At 47.7% G+C, this 19881-nt stretch overlaps 1 long non-coding RNA gene across 1 annotated transcript; it reads right to left on the bottom strand.

Moving 5' to 3' along the window:
- Positions 1-5980: 5980 nt before the first annotated feature.
- LOC133215116 (uncharacterized) lies at positions 5981-11924 on the bottom strand. The gene is made up of 2 exons (XR_009726317.1): positions 11739-11924; positions 5981-6107 (listed from the first exon to the last, which is right to left on the bottom strand). It is a non-coding gene; the product is annotated as an uncharacterized LOC133215116 (long non-coding RNA).
- Between the last annotated feature and the right edge of the window lie 7957 nt (positions 11925-19881).

Below are 19881 nucleotides of genomic sequence, written 5' to 3'. Positions count from 1 at the left end.
TTGGTAAAGGGGGGCGTGTGTGCAGCTTTGGGTGCATTTGCACCAGGGCGCACCACGGCCTTTCCTGCTCCCAAGGAGGAGGCTCTGGAAGCCCAAGCTGATTAAATGCATGTGAAGTCATTAGTGCTGTGCAGCTCCCGGCAGGTTAACCGTTTGTGAGGATGGCAATGTTTGCTCCTGACAAGAGCACTACGCTGCTGGCGAGCTGCAAGGCTCCCAGGGTACCCCATTCCTGCTGCCTCCTGCTGCTGACCCCCGCCATGCCTGCTGCCACTGTGCTGGGCTTGCCAGGCTCTGACTAGTACGGCTCAGGCAGTGTTCAGGATGATGTGCGACCACAGCAACAAGGAGCTTAGGTCTGTTCCCAAGGGTTCTACAGATCCAGGCCAACCATAGCAGGGAAAATGTGTATTTCTCTCCTTGGGAGCCCTAGTGAGAAGTATTTCCGTGTTGTAGTCACCAGGGCCACTTGAATGGCACCAGGGTTGCCCAACTGTTCTGACACATGGAACAGGGTGTATAGGTACTCTGACCCCTTTGGATTCGGTAATCTGGTTAGGGGCCTTCAGCTTGTCCCTGCAGGATGCACAGTCTCTCAAGAGGGCATCCTTAGGCATGTCTGAAAGCCATAACAGGACAGCATGGGCCTCCTCTGGACACCAGTCCCACATTCCTGTGTGCTTGAACATGGTGCATCTCACTGTGGCTCACCATGGATCCCCATGCTGCTGTTGAGGGAAGAGGCAGTGTGGCAGCATCATCTGGTCATAGCAGTCTTGGCGCAAGGGTCGTGTGAGCAAGAGCACAATCCCGGTGGGCAGAGCAGATGGCTGTTGCCTGCAGGGTTCACAGGTCAGTGAGCTCACCTTGTGCTGCAGCTGCCATTGGTGAGCAGCTGAGGCCCCTGCCCCTTGCTGTGCTTGCTGTGAAGCAGCAGTGGTGACGGCGAGGGCCTGGGTGACTCACATTCAGCTCATGTACAGGCAGCCCCACGGGGACATGGCAACCGGCTGAGCCTGTCTCCAGTGATCCCTTCTCCCCTGCCTGAGACCACACTGAGCCTGGCTGGTACATGTTGTACTGATGTGTACCGGGTGTAGAGACGACTTTGTTCAAGGTCACAGCAGCAGCTTTTCGTCCAATGGATCTTGGTCTGTATTTCAGACTGGGATTTTCCTGGGACAGCCAAATGCCTAAACTCATGAATGGGTCCCTAACTCCTGTAAATAACTGCAGATAGGAGTTTTCTAAACACGTACAAGGTGGTGGGTGGCAGGGATTTTGCCACAGGCAATGCTGATGGTTTGGGGCTGATCATTTTCCACGTGAACAGTGGAAAAGCCCACTGGACAAGAGCCTCCCGAGCATCCTGAGGGGCAGTGCTGAATGGTGCACATCCAAAGTGTATCTTTGCCATGCAGCTCTGCCTTTGGGTGTTCCCATTTCCTCTTGTCCTCCCACACTGAGGTGGGTGCTGGAAGGAACTGCTGCTTTTCCACAACTGATGACTCAGCGGTGTGTCAAAACTTCCTATTCAAGAGAGACACAAAGAGGGAAACAGAGGCATACCAGTGGGGAAGGGCACATGAAGGCTGGGAAAGAGCCCAGCCTGGGTGATCCCTGTGCCCTCACACGGAGCACTGCTGTAGGCTTCAGGAGTACCCTCCATTTCCGGAAACAAAATCACTGGCTTGAGAGCCCTGAGGTTGTACAAACAGTCTGGATGTTTTTTTTTAACCAGCTATCCTGATTTGCTTTTTTTTTTTTTTTTTAAAATATTGATATATTGAATTTCAGGTGTTGCTTTACAAACATGAAAGCTAGAAGGCTACTTGAAAAGCAAATAGATGAAAGGAAAGCATAGAGTCTTTCAGAATCCCATAGAGCTGTGAGCTTAGGCTTGGAGAAAAGCAGCAAACACCACAGTGCAACCCTGAGCACTGTCAGCACCCACCCTTCAGCAGCACCCAGCACCTCTCAATGCAGCAAGCCGCTACCTCCCTCTGTGGCAGCATTCCCTGTTGCCAAAATGGGCAGTGCAGCACACTGGGCTGTTACTCTGGAGCTCTTATTAAACCATACTGAGCCCTGGCCCAGAAACTAAATGACTTTGTCTAGGTGCCCTTGACAGCAATGTTTCCTTTCTGAAAAGCAACAAGCCCCAGGGTTCAAAATAAATGTGAATTTATGGGGAGGTGGGGGTAGTGGTGATGAAGGAATGGAATCTATTTGGGAAAGGCAGATTAATAGTTAACAATTTAAACCTCCTGTGTACCTCTCATGTTCCCTTACCTATTGTCCAACCTCCATCCTCTTAGTGAGACTACATCAGCCTTCCTGAGGGTCCTTGTCCCCTGCCTGGGGAGGTCTGTGGTAACTTAGTCTTCTCCATTCACTGTTCATTGGTGCTGTAGTGCTTCTCTCATGCCAGTGCCCAGGAGGGGAGCATGGAATGAGCAGGACTGGTATCCTCAGGCTTGCTTTGTACCAACATGCCTTTAGCAGCTTCTTTCTTCCTTACAGGACTTTTTTGGTGAGTACTCCTACAAAGCAACCTCATATGAACCTGATTTTTCATGGTAGAGGTGTGCCTTCTCGTTCTGTCTCTATTCCAGTGGGGAGATGGTATCCTCAATGAAACTGTGCCATTTGCCTGTGCTTTGGTGAGGTTTTTAGGAATGAGTTTATGCAATTGGAAGAAGACGGAGAACTTACAAACTCAGAGGAGTTTAATAGCCTGTAACCAGCGCTGCAAAACCTATGCAGCAGCACAGCCTGTTCTGTAAAAGCAGTGGTCCCCATTACACATTAAGCTACTTCTCTTGCACGGAGACTTGCCATTTGCACTTTGGCTGCCAGCCAGGATTCACATTTACAGGCTGCTTCCAGTGATATATGGGTTGGTTTGAGAGGATTTAGTACCAGTGTTAGGGTTTCATTGTGATGTTAGTCCTCATCCTCTCTCCTTCCTTGCACTTTACTCAAGGTATTTTGCAGTGGCACAGCCCTTGGGCCCGTTCTTGTGTGACCAAAGCAACAGTGCAGTTTCTGTGCTGAGCAGCCATTGTTGGAAAGCTGTGGTGAGCAACATGCACCTTGTGCCTGGCCTCTGCAGAGAGTGGAGATTCCCCTCACAGGGTGTAGGGCACCACAAACCAGGCTCTGGCAGAAACCTATGAGTCCATGCTTGACTTAGCTATTCTCACTCCCTGCCTATCCTGTAAAAGCAGCTCCCAAACTGCCTTGCACAATGCTCCAGAAATTTGTTTGTGTTGCTTCCCCCACTTCTTTCTCTAAGCCCTCAGCTATAACCACTATGTCAAGCAGCCTTGCTTGGCAGCCTTGGTGCCCTCTCTGAGCAGTAGCAGCAGAGGTGGGATCTCTTTCCACGATCTGAGACAGACTGACACCAATGCTCTCCCTTGGCTGCCAAAGGACAGTCAGTCAGCAGGTCCAGAGCCTTTGCTGTGGTGCCATATGCTGCTTCCCTGGGTCCTTCTTACACCAGGTCACCTGTCATGGAAAGGAAATGGATTTTCATGGCAGCTGGCTGATGGTAGATGGACCCAGTCGTTTAGAAGCACCAATAAATGGCAGCTGCGGGTTCACTGGGTACCAGCTCCTTCCAGTTAGCAGGAGTTTCACTCTGCCTTGTACTGTCAGTGGTTCAAACCAGTCAGAATGAACTGTTTGGACCAAGCACCTCCTGAGGTAGCTTGGCAAGACCTAGAATCACAGAATCATAGAATAGTTAGGGTTGGAAAGGACCTTAAGATCATCTAGTTCCAACCCCCCTGCCATGGGCAAGGACACCTCGCTCTAAACCATATCACCCAAGGCCTCATCCAACCTGGCCTAGAACAGTGCGAGGGATGGAGCATTCACAACCTCCCTGGGCAACCCATTCCAATGCCTCACCACCCTAACAGGAAATAATTTCCTCCTTATATCCAATCTAAACTTCCCCTGTTTAAGTTTTAACCCATTACCCCTTGTCCTACCACTACAGTTCCTAATGAAGAGTCCTTCCCCAGCATCCCTATATGCCCCCTTCAGATACTGGAAGGCTGACATGACAACCCTCCTGGTTTTAAACCTACAGCTTGAAACCCTTTTAGACAACATAGTAAATAAAGTGATGCATCCTGCTGTGCTTGTTTGCTTTGCGGTCTCTTGGAGTCCATCCCCAGCATCCCTATAGGCCCCCTTCAGATACTGGAAGGCTGCTATGAGGTCTCCACGTAGCCTTCTCTTCTCCAGGCTGAACAGCCCCAACTTTCTCAGCCGATCTTCATACGGGAGGTGCTCCAGTCCCCTGATCATCCTCGTGGCCCTTCTATGGACTTTGTTCCAACAGTTCCATGCTCTTTTTATGTCGAGGACACCAGAACTGTACACAATACTCCAAGTGAGGTCTCACAGGAGCAGCGTAAAGGGGCAGGATCACCTCCTTTGACCTGCTGGTCACGCTCCTTTTGATGCAGCCCAGGATACGGTTGGCTTTCTGGGCTGCAAGCACACACTGAAGCCGGCTCATGTTCATTTTCTCATCGACCAGCACCCCCAAGTCCTTCTTCGCAGGGTTGCTCTGAATCTCTTCTCTCCTTTGCTGCGGTAGGGAAAAAAACATGGCACTACGGTGCCTGAAGCCACATGAACAGCAGAGCTGCAGAGAAAACCTTAAGTGTGCCCCCTCTTGCTCTGCTGTAACCATTAACTCATGCGTTGTGGAGACTTAAGACCTGGAGCAGCACCACAAGCCATGCTGGGGATGCCCGGCAGGGGACAGCAGGATCCCACCACTGCACCACCAGCCCACTGCGCCCTGCAAAAGGCAGGCTGCAGGCAGCCCTCTGCAAGGCGACGGTGAAAAGGCACCATGGAGTTTTACTGTCTGAACAAGAAAAACATGATAGACACCACATGGATCTGAAGGGGGCCGGGAGAGCCCAGAGCTGCAGTGAACATGAATCAATAACTGGCCTGTTTTGCTTTATGCTCTGCGATCAAAGGGTGTCTGACATGCTGGCGAACACTCGTCTGCTCCTCTGGGAATTTCCACTCCCCAAGGATGGGGTCAAGCCTCAGCAGTATACTGCCCTGATTGTCCCTCACTGGGACAGTGCAGCCCCACTGCTGCAGGTAGGGCCAGCAGAGAGGGTGAGCTGCAGGGACTAGTGAAGAGCCTTTGTGCTCACAGTCTCTCCTGGGGACCTCTCACTGAAGGCATGGATGGAGAGCCACTGCCTTTGTCCTGGAGCCAGGCCTTGTATTTGTGCAGGATGTTTCTTGTGCCTGGCAGTGGCCAGGGAGTGAGCTCTCATCCAGACATCCAGCATTAAACAAGCTTATCACACTATGGAGTGGGATGGTGTTGGGTGCTGCCAGGGAAGGGGACAGAGCTTGGTTGCTCTGTGTCAAAGGCAATCTTAAACAGAAACTGGCTGTGGGAACACATGTGATGTAGCTGTGAGGGTCTCACAGACCTCTATTGCACTTATATCAGCCTCTGGGGGATGAGGGCCAAGGGTCCAAGTAGACTGTGCCTCTCACTTACTGGTAACTCCTCGTTTCCCTGTGAAACCTGCAAGCCTTCTCCCCAAAACCCCAGGCTAATTCCCCTTGCTCAGAGGGGACCTCCTGGCAAATCAGCATAAACTTACCTTCTCTTATTTGGTCACCTGTTTGACACCAACCTTAGAGGCTTTCCAAAGAGTGGACTAACACTGATTCCCTGCAGCAGGATGTGTGAGAGGCTCCTGGATGGCCATCCCCCAGGGCTCTGCCCAGGACAGCTGGGACCAGTTACTATCCCAGTGCCACCCTGCTCACCAGCACTGGGTGGACTGGGCACTCTGTGCTGAGTTGGTGGTATTTTACATCGGGCTTGGCAGAGAGATGTGTGATCAAGATGTATGTGTGTGTGTATGTATGCACAGAAAACCTGCGTGTGTGTCTTAGACCAACCTGTAATAACAAGAACTATCAAAAGTAGATTTATTTACTATGCATCTGTTCTTCAGTTCAATAGCAGGGGTCCCAGAGTTTGGTGTCCGGCTCCCAGAGGTTGGTATCCAGCTCCCAGAATCATGTGATTATGCAAGACTCTGCATTAAAACACATTTTAGGTCACAGAATTGCAGAGAAGGGTCATAAGAAGAGATTCAAAACCCAGAAAAAAGAAAATTCCCAAGTGAAAGAAAACTTTTTTGCTGTTATTAGTAGTTTTACTTCTAATTGCATGATTTATATTAATGACCTTTGGGGGATTACAATAAACCTAAACCAAGAATGCTGCAGTGGAATGAGGGAGAGGAGATATCAGGAGAGCTGAGACTAAGTTGAAGGCACTAAGTTCAAGGCTAAGCCCCAAGGAAATGAATGCCTCCAATCTTGCCACTTCTCAGCTGCCTGTGAAGTGTCTTTGCTGACAGCAGAGTGTGAGTGATTGGGAGGGCTGAGTTAGGAGTGGGGCTGGGAGCTGCAAAGCACTGTGGAGGCAGCAGAGTCCTGACAGGGACAGGGGTGCTCCCGCCAGATTAACAAGGGGAGGGGGTGCCAGCCAGTGGGATGCACAAGCCTACTGTCCAGAGGCAGCAGGTTGCTCCTGCCATCAGGGATATGCCCAGTACACCAAGTGGTGGGATGCTCCATGTTGCAGGCACAGGCCCTCTTCGGTGACACAATGTCTGCTGTGCTGAGGGGCAACACAGCAAAGTCTCCAGTGACTGAGAGTGGGGCAAAGCCTCAGCATGGTGGGATTACATGTGGCATGCCCAGGACAAAGGGAGCAGTGCAGGGTTTGGTGGTGGGTACCTGGGGCTTCGTTGCTCTCTTTTGGGCAGATCAGGCTCTGGTCTTCAGGAGTCTAACCGTGGCTGTCAAGTGGATGCAGGAGACCTTGAGTTGGCATGTGAAGAGGGAAGGGAGACATAAAGGGAGCTGTGTGTGATCCAGAAATATGGCTACACCCTTTGCATGTCCTCTGTATACCTGCTGCCCCTCAGTTCCCATCCTTTCTTGCAGGAGTGTGGGCTTAGTCAGACACCCTTGCAGTGAGCTGCTCCATACTATGGCTACTGGGACTCCAGATATCTTCAAAGATAAACTGACATGGCACATAGACCACGTTGCACACACACACAGGACCCCCCCCACCATGAATCAGTCAGTCTGCTGCAAAACTCGGGAGGGACTCATTGTACTGAAGCTGGCATCAATGCCTGCCAAGCAACTGCTACACTAAAACCAGATCTATATCCTTTTCCATAGAGTCTGCACATCTGGGCTAAAGTCTACAAACCCCCTAGCAGGTGAGCTGGTTAGTATTGTCTAAAAGGCAGCTAGAAGTGACTGGCAAGGCAGACAGGTAGGCAGAGCAGGTCGAAAAGGCTACGCTTAGGATCACTTACAGCAACATAGACTTAGCTTGTGACCTGGATGTGAACACCATGGATTTCAGCCCCATGGGAGAATGTGATCCATGTGAGCAGACACTTTTCTCACTGGCACTGAGAAATTCCTTACCACACAAGAATTCCCATGGAACTGAAGTGATCAAATAGTGAGGTGAATAAGAGGCTTGAAAGACCCATCCACATAATAGCAGTTTGTTACTAGCAGCAGGCTACACAAAGTCCAGCCCCACAACACAAGAAAGCGCAAAGCCCAGGGGCTATAAAAGGTAACTACACAGCAGCAGTGCAGAGGCAGAAAAATTACCCATGAAATACTTGAGAGAAGCCTCAGCCTGTTTGTATGTAGCTAAAGAAGGGATGAAATCAGTCACACATATTGTCTGCATCAACAGTTCAGCTGATGTTGGGACCCCTGAATAAAGATTGCAGCCTGCTCCCAAAGCCAGCCAGATCCTTCCTCAGTAGCTGCCAGTCGATAGGAGCTCTGGGCTGTCACACTAGGTGTTTTAACTGCTGGTCAAGCTGCTTAAGGCTCCATTTTCCTCTTCCAATTTCTTCATCCCTCCAGCTGCCTTTCTACAAAAACATCACTAATATGAACTGTCACCCTGGGAGACAGCAACTTGTAACAGCAATGCAGGAGCCACGAGCAGGGGTATGAGGGTGTTCACAAGGAGAAGCATGATGTTACAGTGTACTGCAGGCTGACTTTCATTCCTAAGACCCAACGACTGCTATGGCAGTATACATGGTCTCAGTTTTTATATTGCACTGACTCATTTCTCTTTCGAATGGGGAAACTGAGGCAGGGTGATGCCTTGATCCAGCCATTATCCCACAGCTTGTCAGCAGCACAGCTGATTTAAGGATGATGAATCTTGCCTGTCTGTCAATGAGTCTGCACATGCCTTGTGAAATCCGATGGTAGCTCTCAATCAAGAGAGTTACCCACTTAAACCCTAACCTAAAAACATGATTCGTTCCCAGAGCTCAGAATAAATGCTAAAAGTTGTGTTGTGATGATGAAGAGTGAGACCCACATCTGTGTGGAGCAGATCTGTAACAAGACTGATACACCACTTTAACACCACAGAATAAGGCTGCTGTTTTACTAATTCCTGTACGGAGAGGAATTGCCACCACAGGAGGAAATGCAATAGTGTAAAAAGAGCTCACAAAGAGATCAAATATTCATGTGAAGGCTCTTGGTCTGTAGTATATTTCATAAGGATGGATGGAGGAGGAGTACTTTATCAGCTAGTGGGAGGAAGGAGTGCTAGTAACTCTCAATATAAACAAGCTCTGTGGATGAAGTTTAGCCCACAGACATTTATCCATCCATCAAAACCATTTGACTTTTTGCCCTCTCTTCTGGCAGAGGGGACCTGTAACTTCTCCCTGCATGGGAGCAAACAAGGTGTGCGAAGCAGTGATTGATGCACCTGGTGATTGAGACATACATCAAAGAGCCTGCTTGCTGCATTTTGAGACCCAGTGAGTAATTTGTAGAAGGGTTTATGCAGATAAATAACCAGAGAGATTTATGTGAAACAACACAAAACACATGTTTTGGGCTGCAGAGATGTAGAAATGAGGACTTGAGGACTGGCAAACTGTGTAGCTGAGGTTATTTGTGAAAATGTTCCTGTTCAGTGGGATATACTCTTGGGACTTCATTTTATTTGGCATTGCCTCCAAGAGACCGCAAAGCAAACAAGCACAGCAGGATCCATCACTTTATTTACTATGTTGTCTAAAAGGGTTTCAAGCTGTAGGTTTAAAACCAGGAGGGTTGTCATGTCAGCCTTCCAGTATCTGAAGGGGGCATATAGGGATGCTGGGGAAGGACTCTTCATTAGGGACTGTAGTGGTAGGACAAGGGGTAATGGGTTAAAACTTAAACAAGGGAAGCTTAGATTGGATATAAGGAGGAAATTATTTCCTGTTAGGGTGGTGAGGCACTGGAATGGGTTGCTCAGGAAGGTTGTGAATGCTCCATCCCTGGCAGTGTTCAAGGCCAGGTTGGACGAGGCCTTGGGTAATACGGTTTAGAGTGAGGTGTCCCTGCCCATGGCAGGGGGGTTGGACCTTGATGATCTTAAGGTCTTTTCCAACCTTCTGAACTATTCTATGATTCTATGATTCTATGTCACCCGTACATGGGGCTGAACACAGGAAAAGACTGAGAGCAAGGAGATGCAGCAGCAAAAGAAACAGACCTGGAGATGAATTGGATGAGGTTAGATGAGTCCCTGGAGGAACCGCAAATGCCAACTTTCTTGTCACACTTTGCACTGATGTCTAGTCCCTGAACCTGATGTGGGCTCTTCTGTACTTGCTGAAAAGTAGGAGCAGCTTAGTGCTCTGCTAGTGTGACAGTGAGCTAGAGCCTGGGTTTGCTCTCACTCTGTCCCATCCTGCAAACTCACCCTCTTAGGTGGCTGTGTGCACTGGACCACCTTCCTCCTGCTCCTTTGCACCCATGGGGAGGCAAAGAGGACTGTATCAGAGTGGTTAGCTTGATGAAGACTTCTTCAGTCAGAAGAGACCCACTGTGGTGCAGGTTAGCAGTCACCCTCTAACCTAGCAGAGGGGTGTGCACCAGTGAGAGCTCACAGCTCACACACCCAGTCTCACCACACTACATGCAGTCCATGGCACATCTACTCACCTGACAGAGGGTCAGATCCCCCACTGCCATGGGATATTGCACATGGAGAGGTAGCTGTCTGGCAGTCTTCTGAACTGCCCCCCTGGCCTACTTTTCCAGCCTGAGCTTCCTCTCTTTCAGGAAGGAACAAGGGAGTTGCTCAAACAAATTACTCCTAACATGCCCAGAGCCACCCCCATATAGCGTGCACCCTGATTAACACTGATGTACACATACACCAGCAACAGTAAGATGGAGAAATCCTCTTTCTGGTTGCATGCCACTTATCCATTAAAATTCTTCACTTCGTGTCCTCCTGCCCCCTGACCTTCTTTCCTCCGTGTCTCCATCTCCTGGTGCTGGAGGCAGATCTTAGTGCTGCCTGTAACTGGCATTTCTCACTCTAGGCAGAGAAAAAGATCAGCTCTTTTATGAAAAGTTGTGCCTGCTCCTAAATGTTAGGCTCCCTTTCCCTGTGCAGGAGTGCAGGGCTTAAGATATGCTTGGCGATCAGCCTTCCTGTCCATGGGAAAGAGCCCCTGCCCTCATCTGTGCTCACCACATGGGCCATTTTATTTACATAGCTGGGTCCACACATTTATATTTAGTATGTTTGAGAGGCCACCCCAGACTTAAGCTCAAAAAAAGGGTGGAAGAAAATGCATGAAGTTTAAGGAGAGGGGAGATGAGTGAAAAATGAGTGAGGAGGCTGGGCTTGCTTGGTTGTGTGGCCATAAGTGCTGGTATGTCCTGCTGCAAGCAAAGGGCCAGAAGTTGAGCTCACCTTTGGACGTGAACTCTGGTCAGATTCAGGCCCTTCTTTAAGCATTGTCACTTGAATATGACTTGGCTTTGTCTTTTCAAAACTCAGTTCAGCCTTGTCCACCCAGTTTTATAGACTATAGGATACCTACGTATCTGTCTATACAGAGAAAGTCTTATACTCATTTTGTAATTTGTGGTTACCACTTAAGTCTGACCATAGTCAGGGCTGATGTTTCTAAATGCAGTACTTTAACTCAGGCCTTTCATATGAGCCCCCAGGATATTTGGTGCTGTTCCCCCAGTGCAACCCCACTAGTAGGAGAAACTATTTGATGACAGTTGGGAGCAAATTATGCATTCCTCTTCCTCCCACACCGCTCATGTCTGATATGCATTTGTCTTCTTTTGTTTACTAGAAATACGCTGTGCGGCAGCATTTGCTTTTCAATTTGGAATACTTAATAAAAATGAAACATTAGTTAGGACCATTGCTCAGTTGTTGTGGGCATGGTGCAGCTGCTGGGTTAGCCTCTCACTTCCCCAGCACTGTGATACTCGAGGGTGGTCTGCTTGTGGGCAATACGGGTGAGTCTGAGGAATGGTTTGGGACTAGGTTGTCCTGCCAAAGTAACTTGCTTCACATCTGATTTTGTCTTCTTCATGGGAAATGGTTGTGTAAAGTTGATCAAAACAAATATTGAAAATGGCAATTTCTATAACAATGAACAACTTCTGTTGTGCAGAAGTTTTCAGTTAAGACAAGGTGGGAGGCAGGCAGGCTGCAGCAGGGGATCTTCTGTGAATGTGGTCATGCAGGGCTTGTGCTACAGCCATTGGTATATTTTTGAGTCAAAATTGCAACACAAAGAAGAATAAAAGCTCAAAGATGCATGAAATTTTCTTACCTCTTTCTCCAACTCTACACCGTGATCTTTGTAATTATAGACAGCCTTTTCAACAGGAAATTAAAAAGTCAGATGAATGTCTTTCAGTCCATGGACTGTTAACAAGCTCTTTGCTTGGACTACCTCCTCTCTACTGCTGGCTATTTGGGGGATGTCAGAAACCGGTTGATATTGCCTTCTTTCTGGATGACAACTATTTAGAAAGGAGAAGCATTCTTATTAATTTAAAGCACAAAGCTACAACTTGCTTTGGGGTACAAACCCTTTCACAAATTGTTCCTGTTAAAAAGAAAGCAATTTTTCAGGCACATTGTTATGCAAACAGACCATGTGCCTAAGCAGAGCATACTTGTATCTGAGCATGAACTTCACTTATCCTGCATGCTGCCACAGCTTGCCTAAACACAGCTTGCCATCATGCCCTCCAGAAATAATCTCAGCATGTAGCTACGAGATCATCCCAAAGCTTAAAGCTGTGATATGGGTCTAGCAATAGATCTTGTCACTCATCTACTGGCAGGCATCCACATGTTGTTTCTTCCCCAGCCTTTTCCTGCTTCCTATGCTGCACCTGAAGGCAGTGTGGTTGGAGTTTTAGGAGCTAAGATTGGCTTTACCTGGGAGAGGAGGTCTATTCTCAGGTGATGGGTGGGCTTGGATGGCTGTAGTGGCCTATGGGAGCACAGCAGGATACTTAAATGTCAGAGGCAAGCACCAGCTAAGTTTTGCTGTGAGATGCTTGTTCTTGTGGTCAAGGTAGCTCTAAGCTGGACACAAGCACTATGGTTTGAAAGCAGATTTTAAGGGGTTGGGGAAATGTCTGTGGTAGAGGTATCACTCAATATCTGGGTTTGGAGGTAGGGGTGTATACTCAGAGTGACTGTGCTACATCTTTTTTGCTCTTGAAGGTTCCAAACAAACTGATCACCTTATGGATTTCTTTTTTCTTCTCTTTTACTTCTCCATCAAAATAGCACCTGGTAAGTAGCACCTGCCTGGCAGTAGGAGCTGGAGACACTTGGGTGGCAGGCTGGCTCTGAAGGTGAGTGTCTCTTGCAGAGAAGCACATTACTCTATAGGTCAGTGCCATGCTGCTCAGTGCCTGGCAGGGGGTAAGAGCTTGTGCTGTGTCTGGCTCTGAGGGATGCTAGGGAGGGGGCTTGGTAGCTGGGTGGGCTGCCATGAGCGAGTGACCCTGCTGGGGTCTGGGACTGGCTGATATCCTCAGCTATAGCAAACTGAACCTTGCTGCTCCAGCATGTGCACTCTGGGCATGCAGCCTTGCTTGGTTGCATTTCCCATGTGCTAGAGAGGGAGATGTGCTTCAGTGCTTGCCAGTGGGTCTGCTCAAGCATAAGCCTTGATTAAAAGGAATCTAGAGGCCTTGGGCTTATGGGCTTTGCTTATACACTGCCTGGAGTGAGGCCTGGTGTAAACATAGGGGAGAAAGTAAGAGTTTATCATCTGATGTTAATTAATCAGCTAGGCATTGATGAGTCAAGGGTTTTGGTGCTATCACTAGCTCATCATCACAGCTGCTGGTTGGCTGGGCAGGAGCAGCTAGTCCTATTTTGCTTCTAAGTAGAATTAAATCAAGTTCATAAAACTTTTTGTTCCTACACATGTGGAGTAGCTCCTGCCAGCATCTCCCATGGCACAGAGCCTGCTGCAGCTGTACTGGCATTTCTGTTCAATAGTGTACTGGAGCTGGTCTGTGTCCATAAATAGCCCTGGACGCTGCTGAAAGGTACTTTTTGTACCATAAATGTATTTGGTAGATGTGTTACATCCAGGGAAACTCATTCCTTTAGCAATTACAGCAGAGTAAATGAAACTTTTATGAGTCTGAAGTACATAACTCTCAAGCCACAGGGTCTATTTCCCTGGCCATCCTGCAGCAATAAGGGCTCTGCCAGTGGTGTTAGGGACCTTGGGAGAGATGGTGCTGCTCACCCAAGCTGCTGGTGTAAACAGTGCTAAATTCCTGCTCAGCAGTCTTGCCCTCAGTAGACTTTGTGTAGCTGCTGATTGAGGCAGTTTGTGAGCATAGTTACTCAGCGCAGCAAGGGCAATGTGCTGCTTACCTGCCATGGTTGGGATTACTCCCTGCACAAACAAACAGGGTTTGTGGACCACCCGTTAGCCAGCAGCCTGTTTCCATTAGCGGAATGCCAGGAACCCCCTCCCCTTGAGGATGTGAATTGCCCTCATGCCCTCTAATGAGAAGAGCTTTAATTATGAAGGGAATGAAAATGTACTTTATTTTCCAAAAAAACTTGTTGACAGTGCAAGACTCCTTGTCCCGTTTTGTGATTTGCAGGCAGAAAAGCAGATGAAATGAGCAGGTTTCTGGGGCTCAGGCAGGCTCTGTATCTGACTGCCATCTTGTCTGGTGTCGGTGTGAGCATCAATGTTTCAAGGAAGCTAATTGCTGAGTGTCCAGACTTCTAACACTGCAGAGCTCTCTCTCTGCAGGCTTGCCTGCTGCGAACCCTCAGCATCCCACAGCCATTCTGCTCTCCTGGGAGTAGGATCTTCCCTCCCATACTGCAGGATCTTGTGAGCCCTAAATGGAGCTGGGGCTTAGCTTGCATTTTTGATACCTAGGCTGCCTCTCAGGGGTGTCAGCAGATACAAATTTCATTCAGTGTCACTGACAGTAGCTTAACACCTTTATGTGATAGTCTTGTCAGCATTTTCAGTTAGCAGATAAGAAATTTCCTATGATGGGGACTGCGGGATTATGAATCTTTTCTAGCCTATGGTAAATTTTTTCTCTTTAACGAGCACAAGCTCTCTTAATCTTATATTTCCATATTTAACTGAACTTATTAATGCTTTAGATTTATGTCTGCTTGCAAAACTCTCAGCTTTAACATGGCAATTTCTTATGAGAGAACATTGCATTATCCAGCTCTGTTCAGAAGCCACCTAATTTTACTCTCCAGACCATGCAATGTGAACTGAAGGGAGAGGATACCCTCTTTTAAGAAATTTATTGTGTGCTGGGGAGAGACATTCTGGGGGCTTAGTTTTCCCATTGGCAGAAGAGACAGGAGTGAAGGCAAGATTATGCTTTGGTGCTCTGTGACCTTGATAAATCAGGCACCACAAATCACTGCTGTATCAGACCCAGGACTTAAAACTTTCACATCTCTTAATGGGTGGGAGGTGGAAATGCCCTATGTTTTTGAAAAGATCCTCCTGTTTCTTACTCGCCTGTTAATTTAGCAGCTCCCAAAATAGCAACCTAAAGTAGCTAGATTCATAATTCATAATTAAAACTCCTATCAGTGTTCAGACTCCACTGTTGGTTTGACCTCTATGCCTCTCCATGAGCATCTATTTCAAGGGATGCTTTCCTGCTTCTCAGTGAGGGCCCTGTGATTTATCCCATCAAGTTAACAGGAGGTCATATAATAGTCATAAAAATATTAGGAATCACTCCCACATTCCTCACCCCTGGCAAAATACTGCAGCAATCAGGGAACAATCAGAGCTTTCTAGCTGGGCATCTAATGAGTTTGGAGAGGTACTAGGAAGAACTGAAGCTCTACAGCTGTTGGGGTAGAGGGTGAGAGTATAGGAATGGCTCAGGAAAGGGGTTCCTTTTTTCTCCTACTGTTTGGAAGCAAACCTGTACTTTAGGAATGCCTTTAAGAGTTGTCAGTGTTTCATTTGTTAAAAGGTATTGTTTGCTGTTTGTTTATCAGCTATATTATGTAGCAATGTAGATTCGGTGATTTTGAAGTAGGCTTGCAGAAATGCTGTTCTGCTCAGCTGCCTTCTCAACAGTGGCTGTGCCAGTTAAGAGGTTAATTCTGCAAGTGACTCACCCCACAGCAGTCTCTCCTAAAGACTTGTGCAGGTCTCTGCTGAGGTCTGACTGATGCCACATGAGCAGCTTCTAGCTCTGTCCTTTGGATCCCAGGAGCCATGTATAATTCAGCCTTTCCATACAGAGGAACTGCAATGTATCCTACAGGGCACCCTCCTCCTACACCACTCCAGCTCACTGAGTCCTCTCTATCTGACTGCTCTGTTTCAGGCTCTTCTTGCAGCTGATGATTGATTCCTGCTGGCATCGTGAGCCCAGCAAGCAGCCAGGGCATGTCTCCTCCCTGCTCTGCCTGAGCTTGTCTCCTTGACTCATTCCCTACCCTTTCCTAAGCCTTTGTGAAAGGCCTGGGGGAATGTGGCTCTTTCCATTGGATCTGATAGATCTGATTTGCTAGCAGATTTGCCCAGGATCTAAGCTGTTGTGTGCTCATATCTTCAGGCTGATCTACGTGGGATAAGAGTTGTGCCACGTGCAGTGGATGACACTGGTTGCTGCTGCTTACGCTATCACAGGATCACACAAGTTTCGTGCCATTTGGGGTTCTTACAGAGAAGGCTTGTCTGACTTGCACATGCAATCTTCCCTCCTTCACACTCTGAAATTTTCTCATTCTTATCTTTTTCTGGAACCCCTTGGTTTCCCTGTGCCTTCTCTTGGCTTGTACAGAGACATTGTGCCTTTCTTGGAGTACTGTGCCACTACCCTATCTGTTCTCTGCAGTGAGCTGGGCTTCCACAACCCTGCTGGGTCCTGCAGGTCATGCCTCAAACTTAACTGTGGTAGAACCTTTATCTATAAATTGCATTACATTTTGTTAAAAATGTCACACAAAACAGGAACAGAAGTACACTGCTGCCATGTGACTGAAGGCCAGTCAGTTTGTCTCTGCTTTTGCTGTTGTCCCTGGGGTCATACCAGAATTGTGCTGACCTCCACAAAGCTTCTGTGCAATTTAAATTAACTTGCTTCTGTTGAAATCAATGGCAAATTGTTGCTATACTGGTACTCAAGAAGACAAAATAACCTCAAAGCAGATTAGGCTTTACTGTGTATGAGAGCCATTAAAGGCATTATTTACTGTTATGCTTATCACTTTTCTGTTAGATACAATTTTATTTCCTGTCAGTCAAGTTGAAATATACATTGAAGTGAGTTGCACAAGATCACACAGGGATGAACAGCTGTGGCTTTTTTGCAGCCTTAAGGTCTCCTGTCCATGTTCTGAACCCTTGTACAACCATACTTCCATCATCTTGCTGTTGAGCATGCTTGCTGTGCCATGTGCTTAAGTGGGCAGCAAAAAAGAAAACCTTGTCCCTGTGAGGACTTGAGCTGGTCCTCACTGGACCTAGCCGTATGATAGTCAAGAAACTCAGCCAGTAGCCAACACAGCCTTGACTCTAACTCCTACAACGATGCTGCCTTTCAAGCTGAATACTGATCTTTATAGGCTTGCTGTAAGCGTGTTTCTCCCAGTGGTAATGGCTGTATTCTCAAATGATTCCATTATGGATGGCAAGTAACTGTGCAAGGTTAAGGATATCAGAAGTGTCTACAGAAAAGAATTAACAGTTTCAAGAAACTGATGTATGCTTTTGTCACTCTATTGCAAAGTTCAGGCGAGCATTACATGAACGAAGGAGCAGGCTGCCAGGCCATGTGGCTGTTGAAGAAGGTCTTTTCAATGCTGGAAGTCAGAATCTATTAAAATTTTATCTTGAAGTGAATTAATGTGTTGACAACGTGCTACAAGAGTAAGGTCACACACAGTCATTAGATTTTTCTCAGGGGCTTATTTTGCTGCTCACAGAGTTTTTAGTCTGAAATGATGTATATGGAGGAGGGCAGGATGAGAGATGACTCCAGCTCCTCCTCCATTAGCCTTTTGGCTAAACTTCAGATTTTGGGATGGGGGTGTCAGCCACACTGTCTAGGAGGGAAGGAGTCTGATTTCCTACACCTGCAAGCTGGTGGGACCCTGTGCTGCAATTTGGCGTGTATGCATGAGGAGTCTTAGCTTCACAGGGACTCTGGGTCCAGGATGACACTTCTGGGATGTATTTGCTTGCTGCATCACAATGATGCACTGGGGCCAACTCCTGTTCTGCTGTCCCTCTCCAGGGGAACAGACTGGGCAACTGCAGATCAGCTGCTGTGCAGTTGCCTTTTCTTTGGGGATGTCTGGCAGCAACATGCTGCATGATGCAGTGTGGGGCTGGTGTCTGCTTTGGAGACCTCCTGAAGATGGGGTTGGAGTGGCTCTATAACCCCCTGCTCAGGCAAAGGCCAAGCACGAGGAGAAAGTAGACCTCAAGGAAATAGCTTCCCTGGAGTAGCCTCTTCAGGGACAAAAAGCCAAAGCCTCTGGAACAGAGCCAGACATTGATGAAAGAAAAAACTAATTTCCCCTTCTTGTGGGGCTTGTAGTACAGGAAATGTGGTCCTCTGGGACAGATAGAAATATAGGCAAGTTAACTAACCTAATGCTGTACTTGTCTGAGAACTCCTCAAATACTGATCTCCCTATTAAGCTCTTGTCTGTTGGTAGTAGGAGCTGTAGAGCTGGAGATGGTGTCTGCTTCTTCCACACCCTCCGCAACAGTGTGTCCCATGTGTCATGTCACTTGATTCCTTTAGCTTTCCACGTAATGTGCTGACATCTGTAACCTCCTGGCTGTTCCTTCTGCTATTGCTGGAAAGGGATGTACAAGGAAGTCCTTTGTGCCCTGCATCAGGTGTGGGAAACCCCTTTGTGTGTCCTGCCTGTCCTCCTTCCTGGCAGCACTGTACCTACTCTCCAGCAGAGACCTGCCTCCATTTGAATGGACTTGAGAGCTACAAGACTTGGGTCTTTTGCTAGTCCCATGAATTTTGATTAAGGTTAGGTGATTTGTTGCTGAAGCCAGTCTTGAGAGTTGACAGATCTGGGTTCATTTCCCAATTCTGCCTTTATGAACAAGATGTCTCTGGAAAGGTCAGTGCAGGGAACTGCACTTCAGTTTCCACAAAAGAGTAAAAGGACTATTGCTTCAAACTGTAGCCATGGAATAGAAGATGCTGGAGTGTATCAGACTAAATGCCAAAACCTGTTTCACTGTCACTCATCAACTGTGATCTCCACGACTGTTGTTAAAGTGCAGTACACACAGTCACTTGGCAAAGGCTTGCAGTGATAGGAATCTGCTGAGGAGAAACTGCTTGCAGAACCCATATTGCTAACTAGGTCTTTACTTAGCTATCTCAACAAGAGGTCTATATCTTTAGGAAGCACTGTGTTACCTGAGATGTGTCAAGACGATAGGTTTACTTGGATGAAGAAAATGGGTGGGGTAGAAACCCAGAAAATGCTGGCGCAGGGATAGTATTTAGCATGCATGCAAAGCACTTTCCAAGTGCCTTTTGTTGTGTTAATTGACTGTTATCCAAGTGTGTTTTTCTCACCATGCTTTTGAGGAGTGGCCTAGCCAGATGCAAAGCACTGTTCTTCCTAGATGAAGGAGCAGCTGTGTGTGTGCTATCTAGGTTTGCTTTGTTTTCAGTCCCAGGGAAGGGGGAATCCGAGTGCTCAGCTGTTCCTGAAGCCTTGCTGCTGAAGAAAACAAACAGACACAGTAGGGATTTTGAAGCAGGCAATTCTGGAGCTGAGATCTTTTCCCCAGCAGAGCTCAGCACCTGCGTGCTCACAGCCTGCAGGCAATGGGCTCTGTTGGCAGAGGCTGTGCTCAAAACTAGCCCCAGGGAGCTGCTGCCTCCCTTGGATAAAGCTGGGGAGTGAAGGGCTGGGTGGGCAGTCAGACCCCAGCAGGGACGGGATAGAGGCTGGAGTGTAAGGGCAAAGACGAGTTGAGTCCCACCAGGACTGGCAGGGATTGCTTTACTATTGAGATTAGGCTTTACTGTTCACAGAATTTAGGAACAGAAATCCAGGCTTCTTTTTTTTTTCTTTTTTTTTTTTTCTTTTTTTTTTTTTTTTTATGAGGTATGCGCAGGTAAAGCACGAATGCATCCCACCTTGGTTTATGTTGCAGCTCTGTCTTGTTCTTGCAGTGAGCAGTGAAACATCAGACTGATGCAGAAGATGGCAAAAAGTTCATGATGCCCAGTTGTGAAGGTTCACTTCATTTACTGCTGAAAAATTGCCAGTCTGCCCTCACAGCCTTGTAGCCCCTGGGGACCACTAATGCCACTTTGTGTAGTTGCATGGGTCCCCACTAGCTTCATCAGGCTGGAGCCCTCAGTGCAATTGCTCTGTCATGTTTAGCTGAGGCAGAACAGAAGTGGGTGATGTGATGTTACCCAGAG

This window comes from Neopsephotus bourkii, unplaced genomic scaffold (genome assembly GCF_033783945.1).
Source record: "Neopsephotus bourkii isolate Nb327-2 ecotype Australia unplaced genomic scaffold, CSIRO-AGI_Nbou_v1 NB_951, whole genome shotgun sequence".
In the NCBI taxonomy this organism is placed as follows: Eukaryota; Metazoa; Chordata; class Aves; order Psittaciformes; family Psittacidae; genus Neopsephotus; species Neopsephotus bourkii.
This window is presented reverse-complemented; position numbering and strand designations above follow the sequence as displayed.